This window comes from Amblyraja radiata, chromosome 9 (assembly GCF_010909765.2).
Source record: "Amblyraja radiata isolate CabotCenter1 chromosome 9, sAmbRad1.1.pri, whole genome shotgun sequence".
NCBI lineage: Eukaryota > Metazoa > Chordata > Chondrichthyes > Rajiformes > Rajidae > Amblyraja > Amblyraja radiata.
The window spans coordinates 41,336,713-41,350,093 of record NC_045964.1 but is presented as its reverse complement, the minus strand read 5'-3'; the positions used below and the strand labels follow the sequence as shown (position 1 = coordinate 41,350,093).

Genomic DNA, 13,381 nt, shown 5'->3' with positions numbered 1-13,381 from the left:
TGGACAAGTTTACAGAGCTGCAAAGGTTAACAAATGACCTAATTCATGCCCTCAAGATTATGAATGTCTATTCTGTGGTAAAATGTGATGGATTAATTCCACTGATGAACCAGACAGCTATTGAGAGAATGCAAACATGATTGTCATGAAAATAATTAGAGAGGTTGGAGAAATTCTCTACTGAGAGTGTGGTTTGAATGTTCTATATTGCTGCGGAAAATCTAAAAACGTTTTAAACAGGTATTGAGTGATTTTTTTCTGATTAAATGATTATAGGGAGTGAGCTGGAAAATGGATATGAATCACTGAAATCGACAAAATATCAGACTGACGATTTTTGCTGAAATATTTGGGAGGCACAGCAGAGCTGCCAGAGCAGCTGATAGAGCTGCTGCCTCACAACCCCAGTAACATGGGTTTAATCCTCACCTCGGGTTCTGTGTCTGTGAAGATTGCACGTCTTCCCTACAATGGTGTGGGTTTCCTCTGGGTGCTCCGATTTCTTCCTACATCCTAAACATGTGTGGGTTTGTAGGATAATTGGCCTCTATGAATTGTCCATAGTGCATAGGGAGTGTATGAAAAAGTGGGATATCATAGAACTAGTGTGAAAATGTTGGTCGACAAAATGTGTAGGAAGGAACTGCTGAAGCTGGTTTACACCGAAGATAGACATAAAATGTTGGAGTAACTCAGCGGGACAGGCAGTATCTCTGGATAGAAGGAATGCGTGACGTTTCGGGTCGAGAAGAAAGTCAGAGTATGAAGAAGGGTTTCGACCCAAAACTTCACTGGTTCCTTCTATACAGAGATGCTGCCTGTCCCACTTAGTTATTCCAGCATTTTGTGTCTCTCTTTGATGAATGGTCGATGTGGACCCAGTGGGCTAAAAGGCCAGATTCCATGCTGTATCTTTCAATCAATTCATTCAATCAATTACAGTATATTATATCTCTGCTGTAGAATAGAACGATAAAGTAACCCTAACTTTCCTTTCGAATAGATGCATATTTTCCACGTGACTACACAAGAGAGTGTTAATATTGACCTCACTTCCAAATTGCGACCTGGCTTTGGCTACAGTATTTCAATATGATGAATGTATACAATTTTGTTTTCTCTTTCATAGCAACTTATGTAACTGGCTTGGCCAGAAATATCAGAAGGCTGAATAGTGTTTTTTCCAAAATCGGATTTAGCAAAAGGTCAGACCATTAGCGCCTGCATGTGACATTTTCTATGGGGATGTGATAAGAGAGAAGTCTGACATGATGGCAAGGTTGACCGACTGCAATGTTCAAAAGTGGCAAATGTCACCTAATACAAAGATGCCGCTGGAGGTGTTTTGCCATCAATGTGAGAGAGATTGCTGATATAATTGAGCTCTCAAGAGGAGGTGGTTTGACTTTACCATTCCTAAGGTGCCATTGATTTACACACGCAATTTAATAGCATGGAAGTTTAGTTGGAGTGTTTGTTTAGCAGAATCCTGCTGCCACAAACCTGACTTTGTTCTATTTTTAGGAAATGCGGAGTGTTTAAGATGAATGACTTAATGTCAACCATTGTGTGAAGTCTTTAGTTAGAGATTTTAGTTTGGTTCACAGATATAACATGGAAACAGATCTTTTGGCAGACGAGTTTACACCAGCCATTGATCATCCGTTTGCACTAAGTCTATGTAATCCCACTTTCTCATCCACTCCAGGCACCTTCAATTTATAGCCAATTAACCCACAAACCCGCACGCCTTCAGGTTGTGTGTTGTTTCCCTACCTGTGGTATATCAAATACACTGAATGCTTAATGAGGCTTTTCTTAATATAAATATAAATGTTTTGTGAAATGTTAAATAAGGTTTTTCCAAAAATTATGTTTGACACTTGCCATCATCACAAATGCAAACTTATTGAATATATACTATAACTTGTAGGCCCAGCAATTTGGTGCAATCACAAACAAGCTCAGAAACACCTCCACTTCCTTTAAAGATTGAGGAGATTTACTCCTGTCTGTGCCAAACATGATGCCAAGTTAAACTAATCTCCTCTACCTGCATATTATCCATACCCCTTCATTTCCCTGCATGTCCATGTGGCTATCTAAAAGTCTCATAAACACCACTATCATATCTGCCTCCAACACCTCCCCTCGAGCATGGATATTGTGGGCTGAAGAGTCTGTCCCTGTGCTGAACTCTTTTATGTTCTAAACTTCCAGAAAGGCTATATAACATATAATTGGTACAATGCACATCCAAGGTTACCCACCTACCTACCCTGTCAAACACTTCCTGGCCAAGGAATCGATTAATCCAACAGTGGAGTCTTCAACCACCTCAGAATCCACAAGCCTGACACAAAAGAAAGTCCTCAATTCCAAGGGTGTGTCCAACAAAAAAATAATGGAACAATGAAATTCTTACTTGCAGCAGCGTAGAAGGGGTAAACACAATGTATATAAACAATATATATTATGAAAACATTTGACAAATTAATAACTGCAATACTAGTTTTAAAAAATCAGTCCTTAGTGCAACCAAAGACTGTTCATTGTTCATAGTTGAGGTTAGTGTTGTGTAGTGTTTAAGAGGTAATGGTTGTTGGGAATAATCTCTTTTTGAACATGGTGGCCAGGGTTTTCAGGCTCCTGTACCTCTTTTCCTATTATAGGAGTGAAATGAGAGCATGGCCAGGGTGCTCAGTGTGTTTGAAGATACTGGCTGTGTTTTTGAGTCAGAGCATCTTATAGATCGTTCTGATGGTGAACATCAGATTATTGCTTGAAGGGTAAAGTAGAGGAGCATTAAAATGGTAACAGGATGCAGCCACTCACGTAGAGAAATTATCAGAACTGATCTGTTAGTTTTGTTCTGAGGAAGCGAGAGAGAAAGTGGGGATGGTTGCTGCTGAAAGCTGAGTGGGTGTGAGCAGAACATAGAAGATAGAACTAGGTATGTTACAATACTTACCTTCAGCGGCGCTGCAGTTCTGTCACTGGCCGTGTGCGCGATTTTGGCGCCTTTGAGGGGGGGGCGGGGTTAAAACGTTTTTTTTCCCTACCTTGTCCTGGATTATATTTTCTCGGCGTGCAAACTTTTGCTGAAGAATCGTTCCGACGGCCGTTCTGTGTATTTTTTTTTTAAATCGCCCGACAAGTTCAGCGCTGGAGTAATTTTTAAATCAGCTTCTAAAGCCGTCAACGCCGACAACGGGGACGGATTTCACATACGGGACAGGTAAAGGAAAGCCGTTTATTTTATGTATAAAAGTGCTTGTTAAGGTGCCTTTAATTCACATTTTACGTTGCGAAACGGTGATTTTTTCCCCATACGAACTGGCAGTATTTTTCCTGCCGATATGGTGTTTAAATTCACCGCAACTGCAACGTTCCATATGATCGCTTTCCAGAAAAACCCACTCACAAGATTATTTAAATGGCCATTCATTTAGAGGTATTAAACATTAAATTCCTTCAATTTAGCCTATAAATCCATGACAACGAGATTTAAAAATTATGTTATATTGTGAATTCTTGTGTGAATGTTATTTGGACACTTAGGCTATTGAAAAATGTTAATCTATTCTTAAGAAATTGATAGATGTTTAGATCTAGTAATTGAATTTTGTAATTAGCTACAATTAGGTAACTAACTAATTATATGCTTTAATTTCAAGTCATCTAAGTAAGATTGTTTCATTTTTGTTTCAGAATGCTTCAACCTATAATAATTGAAAATATCTTTCAGTTCTCTTAATTTTTAAGAAAGTTATGGGCTTTTGACTGTCCTCGATCACAGCTTTTGAGTTAAGTCAATGGAAAAGTAATAGGGAACAAGATGCTAATTTCCGAGTATGAAAATGGCCATAACATTTTTAATACTGAAGATATGAAAGTGAATTAGGTGTCAAATTAAACTTATTTTTATGCTTTATCTGATGGGATAAATTACAGACTTGATTTTTTAAATCTCAACATTTTGTAACATTGCTAATAGAACAGCAATGGGTGAGGAGGTGCTTGGAGGTGCTTGGAGGTGCTTGGAGGATACACTGTGGTGGATGTTAATTTGTGTTTATTGTTGTTTTTTATTGTATGTATGACTGCAGGCACAACATTTCGTTCAGACCGTAAGGTCTGAATGACAATAAAGGTATTCAATTCAATTCAATTCAACAGTACAGCACAGGAGCATGCCCTTTGGCCTGTGCCAATCATGATGCCAAGACCAACCCTTATCCATCCCTCTCCATTCCCTGCATATCTATGTGCCTATCCAAAAGTTTCTTAAATGCCACTGTCGTATCTGACTCCACCACCACTTCTGACAGGGTGTTCCAGGAACCCACCATCCTCTGCGTAGAAAACCTGCTCCTCACATCTCCTTTACACTATGACCCTCTCACCTTAAAGCCATGACCTCTAGTATTTGATATTTCCATCCTGCGGGAAAGGTTTAGACTGCCTACCCTATCTATGTTGCTCATAATTTTACATTTTTATATACTTCTATCAGGAAGTAGGTGGGTCTGAAGAAAAAATTCAAGACCCAAAACGCTGCCTGTTCATTTCTATTCGGAGATGCTGCCTGACGCATTGAGTTCATCCAGCAGTTTTTGTTTTTTTGCTGAAGAGTCCAGCAGCCGCAGTCTTTTGAATCAACATGGCCATGTTGAGTCTTGCAGCTGATTTCCCATCATGTTATATGAGTGGGCGTCACACTAGTTGAGAAATTGAAGACATGCAACCTGGATATCTGCATTAAATTGCTGCATTCGCAGCTGCTGACATTGCACTGGCTATATCTCCAACACAACTCCTGTCCCATCAACACATTCTCAGTCTCTCAAGATTAAGATCAGGACCACGTATTATTTTCCTTTCCTCATAGACATAGAGCTATACAGCATGGAAACAGGCCTTTCAACCCACCTTATCCATGCTGACCAAGTTGGCATTCTGGGCTAGTTTCATTTGCCTGAATTTGGCCCATAGCACGCTAAACACTTCCCATCTATATATCTGTTCAATTTTCTTTTGAAATTAATTATTGTATCTGCCTCTCTATCTTCCTCAGGCAGCTCATTCCAGATACAGATTACTGATAAACATTGCAGCAGGCGTATATTTGCCCTATATTTGAGATAATTGCCAGTCTTGGACTGATCAGTCAAAATTGATAACACTTAATCATTCTCATTTTCCAATGAGGCAATACAGAAATCAGAAAGCATAGGCAGGTTTGTTATTGTCATGTGTACCAAGGTACAGTAAAAAGCATTGTTCCACATGCTATGCAATCAAATCAGATGATACTACACATAAATATAATCAAACCAAACTCAGGTATAGGAGAGTGAAGGGAAAGATGCATAGTGCAGAATATGTGTTTGTGATCAAAGAGTATCTTCCTCATTCAAGAATGTTGTTAGGAAGAGAATGTTGATATTTCATCACAACAGAAAATGGCGAACACCAACTTCAGAAACATTAAACTCTTAGCAACAATGTCCAGTCATGGATAGACATTTTTAGTTTGAAAGCACAGAGAAAGAAGATATGAATCAAGGGTCAATTGTGTTTAATTGTTATTTGTACTGGCAACTGACTAATGAAATTCTCACATGCTGCAGCTTAACTAGCTTGTTAACACAAAAGCTCACAACTAAATTAGCAACAATCATTACTTCAATAAATTAATAATCAGTATACTCAATAACTATAGAGTAATTGAGTCACACAGCAAGGGCCTGCTGGGCCAACTTACCCATGACAACCAAAATATCCCTTCTACATTAGTCCAACTGTCTATATCCCTCTAAACCTTTCCTATCCATTCAAATGTCCAAAAGTATTTGAAAAGTTGTTATAGCACCTGCCTCAACTACCTCCTCTGGCAACTCGTTCCATATACCCACGGTGTGAAAAGGTTGCCCATGAGGTTCATATTTAAACTTTCCTCTCTCACTTTAAATTTATAACCTCTGGTTCTTGATCCCATACCCTGCCCTGGGTAAAATATTCTGTGCATTTACCCTATCCATTCCCCTCATGATCTTATATACCTCTATAAGATGACCCCCCTCATCTTCCTGTGGTCCAAAGAATAAAGTACTAGCCTGCCCAACCTCTCCCTATAGCTCAGGCTCTTAAATCCTGGCCAGATCCTTGTAAATGTTCCTTGACCTCTTTACAGGTTACCGACATCTTTCCTATAGCAGGGTGACGAAAACTGAACACAATACTCCAAATGCAGCCTCGACAATCCTAACATCTATGCTCAATAACCATGCTATCTACCTGTGACACCACTTTCAAGGATCTATGTATCTGCACACCTGGATTGTGCTGCTCTGCAACGTACCAGAGGGCCCTGCCATTCAATGTGAAGATCCTGCCGTCGTTTGACTTTCCAAATCGCAACACCTCGCAGTTAACTGCATTAAACTCCATTAACTATTTCTCAGCCCATTTGCTCAAATGATCAAATTCTAGCTGTAATTTTTGATAACCATTTTCGCTATCTATGATAGCACCCACTTTTGTGTCATCTGCAAACTTACGAATCTTGTCTTCTACATTCTCATCCAATTATAAGTTTGTAAAACCGATGTCGTAGTGTACCAAAGTCCATAGCAGATCATAGTACACACAAGTATCTGCAGATGCTCGTTTACAAAAAAAAGGCACATGCTGTGATAACTCAACAGGTCAATGTAGCATCTCTAGAGGACATGGATAGACAACATTTCAGTTTGTGACCCTTCTTCAGACTGTTCTTGAACCTGGTGGTCATGGTTTTGAAGCCCCTTCTTGTCGATGATAGTAGTGAGACAAGAGTATGGTCAGGGTGGTGTGGTCTGTACTTGTGATAGACTGAGTTGGATCTAACAAAGCCTTGTGCTCTGTCTCAATGAGGAAGATATGTTGTGCTGCGATCTCTTGATTACCCAGATGCTAGAAGTATCTGTGGTCATGGGGGCGCAGCGGTAGAGTTGCTGCCTTCCAGCAAATGCAGCGCTGGAGACCCGGGTTCGACCCGATTACGGGTGCTGTCTAAACGGAGTTTGGACGTTCTCCCCGTGACCTGCATGGGTTTTCTCCGAGATCTTCGGTTTCCTCCCACACTCCAAAGATGTACAGGTTTGTAAGTTCATTGGCTTGGTAAATGTAAAAAATCTCCCTATTGGGTGTAGGATAGTGTGAATGTGTGGGGGTCGCGGGTCGGCGTGGATCTGGTGGGCCGAAGGGCCTGTTTCAGCATTGTATCTCTAAACTAAACTAAGCTAAAAAAAAGTAATTGGTGAGCTGTAAAATCTCCACAGCTGCACATTTATCACGTATGCTTCATGCAATGAGTGAGAGTCAGCAGTGTTTACTTTCTGATTAAAAATATGAAAACTAATTACAACATTCCATAGTACTTTCATTTTCATAAACATCTCCCTTGGATTTATTTTCGTTAGAACATTGTTCTGTACTTCACAATTGATGAACATATCCTTGGGATTTGAGAATAATGGGAGGGATGTGGGTTATTTGAAGCTGGTCATTCCCTTGATCTTGACATTTTGGGACAAATTAATGATCCAGAATTATCTTGGACAAATGTTTTCATTACTTGCAGAAAAGGAGATATAAAAATAAATGTAAATTTATGATTTTAATGAGTGCGAGGTAATTTATGATAATTCTAATTCTCTCTTGCTCAGTTTGCTGTCCTCGACTTGAAATCATGTATGAATTGAATGGACCATTATACATGTCTCCCAATTTGCAATTCCATTTGGAAATCAAGATTAAAAAATATTGGCCAGTTAAATCAATGTCTCTCATTTATTATTATATCCCAAATCAAAATTGAACTTTGTAGATTTAGATTAGTTGTGGTCCCATGACGGTATTAAATCCTGCAGTGTAATAAATGTATTGCCATTACTTATGTGAATTTACATGTATTCGGGAGATGAATGTCAGACTAATTTACTGGAGGATTGGCCTTTTTTTTGCGCAAGGAGAAATAGACTGATGGTACTTTTGTCACAAATCAAATAGGGAGATATTTTGTAAGATGATTATTTGCTTACGATATGCAAGCAAACAATGAAGATAGAATATCCTGAAAAAACAATCTGGATTGGTTGACTTTAAGAATGATTGTCATTGTATATCACTGAGGTTTTTGAAAGCAATTGCCAATTAGATGTGTTAAATAAATGGGGCTGTGGTATTTTACACATAGAATGAGGAGCAGTTAAAGTCTATTCAGGTCTATTCAGTGATGAGTGAACTTCTTCGGTTTGTTTGGAAATCTCACAGGCTACAGAGTTCATAAACGGCATCATATTTTCCATGGTTTTATCCTGAGAGATGACAGAGACAAGACAATTTCATTGGAGTTGTGTCCATTAAGGAAAGTTGTTCATTAGGTAAATCGGTGCAAAACCTAACAGAAAATAGATGAGGAGGAATTTATTTAGTCAGGGGGTGGTGAATCTGTGGAATGCATTGCCATAGAAGGCTGTGGAATCCAAGTCAATGGATATTTTTAAGACGGAGATTGACAGATTCTTGATTAGTAAGGGTGTCAGGGGCTATGGTGAGAAGGCAAGAAAATGGGGTTGAGAGGGAAAGATAGATCAGCCATGATTGAATAGTGGGGTAGATTTGAAGGGCTGAATGGCATAATTCTACTCCTAGACCATATGAAGTTATTTGTGTGAATTACACTACAAAATGATCCCACCACCAGTCACATCTGATGCCCAGCCTTTCTGCTTTCCAAAAAGGGCCCTCTCTTTGTGACTCAACTGGTTCACTCATCCTTCTCCATCCTCATCCCTTCCCCTTCCCAGGCACTTTTCCCTACAACCGGATAAGGTGTAACATGTGCCCTTACACCTCTAGCCTCATCTCCATCCAGGGACCTTAACAACCATTCATTCCAGGCGTGGCAGAGATTCACCTGCTCCTCCTCCAACCTCATTTATTGTATTTGGTGTTCTCAATGTGGCTTCCTTTACTTTACCGAGACACAGTCTAGGCAAGTACTTTGCCGAGCATCTGCATCCTGTCCACTGCGATCATCTGGATCTCTTGGTTGTCATCAATTTTATTTCCCATTCCCACATTGACCTGCCTGTTCTCGGCTTCCTCGACTGGCAGCACAAACTAGAGAGAATGCACCTCATACTCTGCTTGGGTAGTCAACAACCAATGTATCTCCAGTTTCATGTAACCCTCACGCCCACTGTCCATTTCTCTTTCTTCCTATCTAAGCTAGTCCCCCCAACAACATTGTCCTTCTTCCCACGATATTCCTCATCTCCTTTCCTTTCCCTTACTTACCCCATCTGCCAATCACCTACAGTCCAGACCTGCTGGATGCACTCTCTACCCTCCCACACTCACCCCTCCACTCTCACTCACTATCCCTCTATCACTTTATCATTCCCTCAATCTACTTTCTCTCGCTCTTTTACTCTTGATCACTATCACTCTCATTCTCTCAGTCACCCTCGCTCTCTGTATCACTCTATTACTTCCACGTTCTCTCATTCTTTCTCTATCACTATCAATTTCTCATTCCCCCATTCTGTTATCTTTTCTCTATCACTCAACTTTATTCTTCACAATCTGTCACCCTGTCATTCTCTATCCCATCTGTTCTTCTCCCTCTTTATTTGGTTCCACTGTTCACCTTACTTCCCTGACAGATTTTTTCTCTCCGCTTATCACCTCCCAGCCTCCGTCACCTCCTTTCCCTCCCCCACCTTATTTACCAATCAACTCTTTCCCACTTCTGTCCACCTAGTGTTTGCTAACTCTTGCTCCACTCTCTCCCCCTATCTTTCTATTATGGCTCCTTTTCCCTCTACTCTTTACCCAAGATGTTGACTGTCCATCTGCCTCCACAGATGCTGCCTGAATTCCTCCAGAAGCTCTCCTCTTTTTTTGGCTCCAGATTCCATCATCTGCTGTCCCTTGAGCCTTCTGACTTATCCTGTAGTCGCAGGAACCAGTTAATAGGGTGATTATATATCAGGAACTTATAGCAGATTCTCAGCATCTGGTTATTTTTTGGACCTCTTGCAGCAGGTTGCAGCTGAGTGTTCTGTAAAACTTTGTTTGTCGTGGAAAATTATAAGTGTAGATTCCTCTTCAATCTTAGTCTATATTTTGTACTACCTCTCCCCACAGGGCCTGAACAAAGATGTTTCATCTCATCTTCCCTCCGCAGCCTGGTGTCTGAGTAATAATGTCTGAATTATATTCTAGGTGGACAAATGCAATTTCCAGTAGATACAATTGGTTCACTTCAATAAAATTTTCGCAGAGAAGACGGTTTCAAGGGAATTACACTTTTGCAATGGTGTTCTTTTCAGGTGGGTAAATAAAAACTTCAGAAACTTCTTTGGTTGTTTTGGTTTATTTTATTTTTTTGTTACATGTAAAATATATTTATAAGACACATGGGCAACACATGGATGGAAGGTTTTAGGGGGATATGGTACGATGTGGACAAGTGGGATTAACTTAGATGGGGCATCTTGGTCAGCTAGGATGAGTTTAGTCAAAGGGCCTGTTTCTGTTCTGTGTGAATCTGCTCTATACCATACATAGTGAAAAGCTTGTTCTGCAAACTATCCATGAGTACAGTAGGTCCTCTTCTGGAACAATACGTAGAGAGTCTCCATGTTCTGGCACCATCTTGCAAGTCTCTGAAATGACTACTCCAAGCAGCTTCTCTTCATTCATACACATTTTCTTAACACAAGTTTTATTTATTTGTAGAACTGAAGAACTCTTTCTGAGAGCTTTATTTTTAATATTAAATTAAATTAAATTTTAAAAGCTTTATTCTTTTATATTTTATATGTTTTAATATTCACTATCACTTTATCCTTCCTTCGCTCTATCACTTTCTCTCTATATCACTATCATTTTCATGTTCCCTCTGTCACTCTCTCATTTTCTTGTTTCCTTAGTTACTCTTTTTCTTCTTCAAAGACTTTATTCAGCACAAACGCATAATACATCACATCAAAAACACATTCAGAGGTTACAATACATCAAGTAATCATTATAGTACAATGCTATCTTCATTATTTACAATACTCTCAACCCCACGCGGTGACCAGCACCCATGGAAGGCCTCCAGAGTCCCCGTAGACACCGCGTGTTCCCTCTCCAAGGACACGCGTGCACGGACATAGGCTCGGAAGAGGGGCAGGCAGCCGACTCTGGCATGACCATCAACCGCCCGCTGCCTGGACCATCTTGGCCAGGCACAGGAGCAAACCGACAGGGAGTTCCCACCCCCCCCCCCCCCCGATCAGCTCTCCCCACTCCCTGCCTTGTGTTCAAACACTAGAATCGTGGGACTAAAATGCAACCAAAACTTTAGGAACAACCCCTTCAGATATTGGTACAGGGGCAATAGCCTCTTACACTCCATATACGCATGGAACACGGTCTCTTCCTCACTGCAGAAAATACAGGCGGCCGGCGAGCCCGTGAACTGACTCAAAAGTTTATTACATGCCACCGCTCTGTGCAACACTCTGCACCGCAGGTCCCCAACATAAAGGGGGACGACTCCCTTGTAGAGAGACCCCCACTGGGGACCGCCCCTGCCTTCAGTTGGTAACACAGACCGCCAAGGTGTGTCCGGATGGAAGATGAAGGCAAGGAGGTGCAGAATGTGCAGGAGTATTCTGTGCAGTATGCGTCTCTTCGCATCACGAAATGGCACGCTGGGCATCTCGGAAAGGCGGCTCAAGTTGTGTGGAGCCGGCACCGGAGAAATATCCCAGAGCCTAGGCCCGATGAGCAAATCCGACGAAGCGGAGGTAAGCTGAGTCAGAACCACTCTAAGCACACGCCTCTCCTCGACACCCGCCATGACAGGGTGAGGACCGGCCACTCCCGCAGCCACAACACCCCCCTCCCCCTGTGGAGCAACACGCTGGCTGAAAACAACCAAATTCCTCACCCTTAGCACAGCACAATAGAAACTAGGCAAACCCTGTAAGGCGGGTCGACTGATGCCCGCCACTGGGAGCCGCGAAACCCCCCTTAGGTTACGACCCTGACGGAAAAAATACGTGGCCATCTGCGGAGGTTCTCCACGTACATATACCTCCGCAGAATCCTGAGATGGAGAGCCATCACCTGGGTATGCACGCATACCAAGGACTGGCCGCCCTCCTCTAACGGGAGACTCAGGACCACTGCGGAAACCCAGTGCTTCCTATTTCCCCAAAATAAATCCACCAACTTCTTCTGGAAAACAGTTGCAAAGATAGAAGGCGGGACAAGAGTAGCCAGCCGGTACCACAACATGGAGGCCACCAGCTGGTTTATGACCAGCACCCTCCTCTGAAAAGAAAGAACTCCATGCAGGCCTGACCAGCGCCCCAGACGGGCGACGACTTTCATCTCCAGCCAGTTCGCCGGCCAAGCATCCTCAGTGGAACTCAGGTACACCCCCAGATAGAGGAGGTGCGTGTTGCTTCACGCAAACAATGTCAGCTCCTCCGGCACGGAGTCTACCTGCCACTGACCCACTAAAAGTCCAAAGCACTTGCTCCAATTAATCCTGGCAGATGATGCAGCCGAGAAAATCTTCTGGCAGTCACGCATCCTCCGCAGGTCACCAGGGTCAGTGAACGTAAGGAGTACATCATCGGTATAAGCCGAAAGAACCACCTCCACCCCCGGACCTGGTAGAGCCAGGCCTGTCAACCTCCTCCGAAGAAGACGCAGGAATGGCTGCACACAGATCGAGTACAACTGACCCGACATGGAGCACCCCTGATGAACCCCCCTCCCAAAATAAATGGGAGCCAACAACACACCATTAACCTTCACAATGACATTCCACTGCAGCGTACAAAAGCCGGACCCGGGCTACAAAATGCGGTCCAAATCCAAACGCTTACAACGTCCCGAAGAGGTAGTCATGCTCTAACCTGTCAAAAGCCTTCTGCTGATCAAGAGACAGAAAGGCAGCTGACTGACCAGTATCCTGAGATAGATGAATCAGGTCCCTAACCAGGTGGATGTTATCCTGAATGGACCAGCCAGGGACTGAATAGGACTGGTCAGGATGAATCAGTTGAGATAGCACGGAGCCCAGGCGATTTGCCATTGAGTTTGCAAAAACGTTGAAATCTGTACAGAGGAGAGAGATCAGACGCCAGTTCTTCAACATGCGGAGTTCGCCCTTCTTGGGCAGCAAGACGACAACTGCCCTATGCCATGAGAGGGGCATCTCCCCAGTCGCCAGGCTCTCCCCCAGAATGTTCATGTAATCACCCCCCAGGAAATTCCAGAAGGCTCTAACAAATTTTACCGTCAACCCATCCAGCCCGGGGGA

General features: G+C 42.3%; 1 long non-coding RNA gene across 1 annotated transcript; it reads right to left on the bottom strand.

Annotated features, from left to right (window-relative positions):
* Positions 1–403: 403 nt before the first annotated feature.
* Positions 404–13,067, bottom strand: LOC116977335. Its single transcript, XR_004413190.1, has 3 exons — positions 13,058–13,067; positions 7,063–7,087; positions 404–443 (listed from the first exon to the last, which is right to left on the bottom strand). It is a non-coding gene; the product is annotated as an uncharacterized LOC116977335 (long non-coding RNA).
* Between the last annotated feature and the right edge of the window lie 314 nt (positions 13,068–13,381).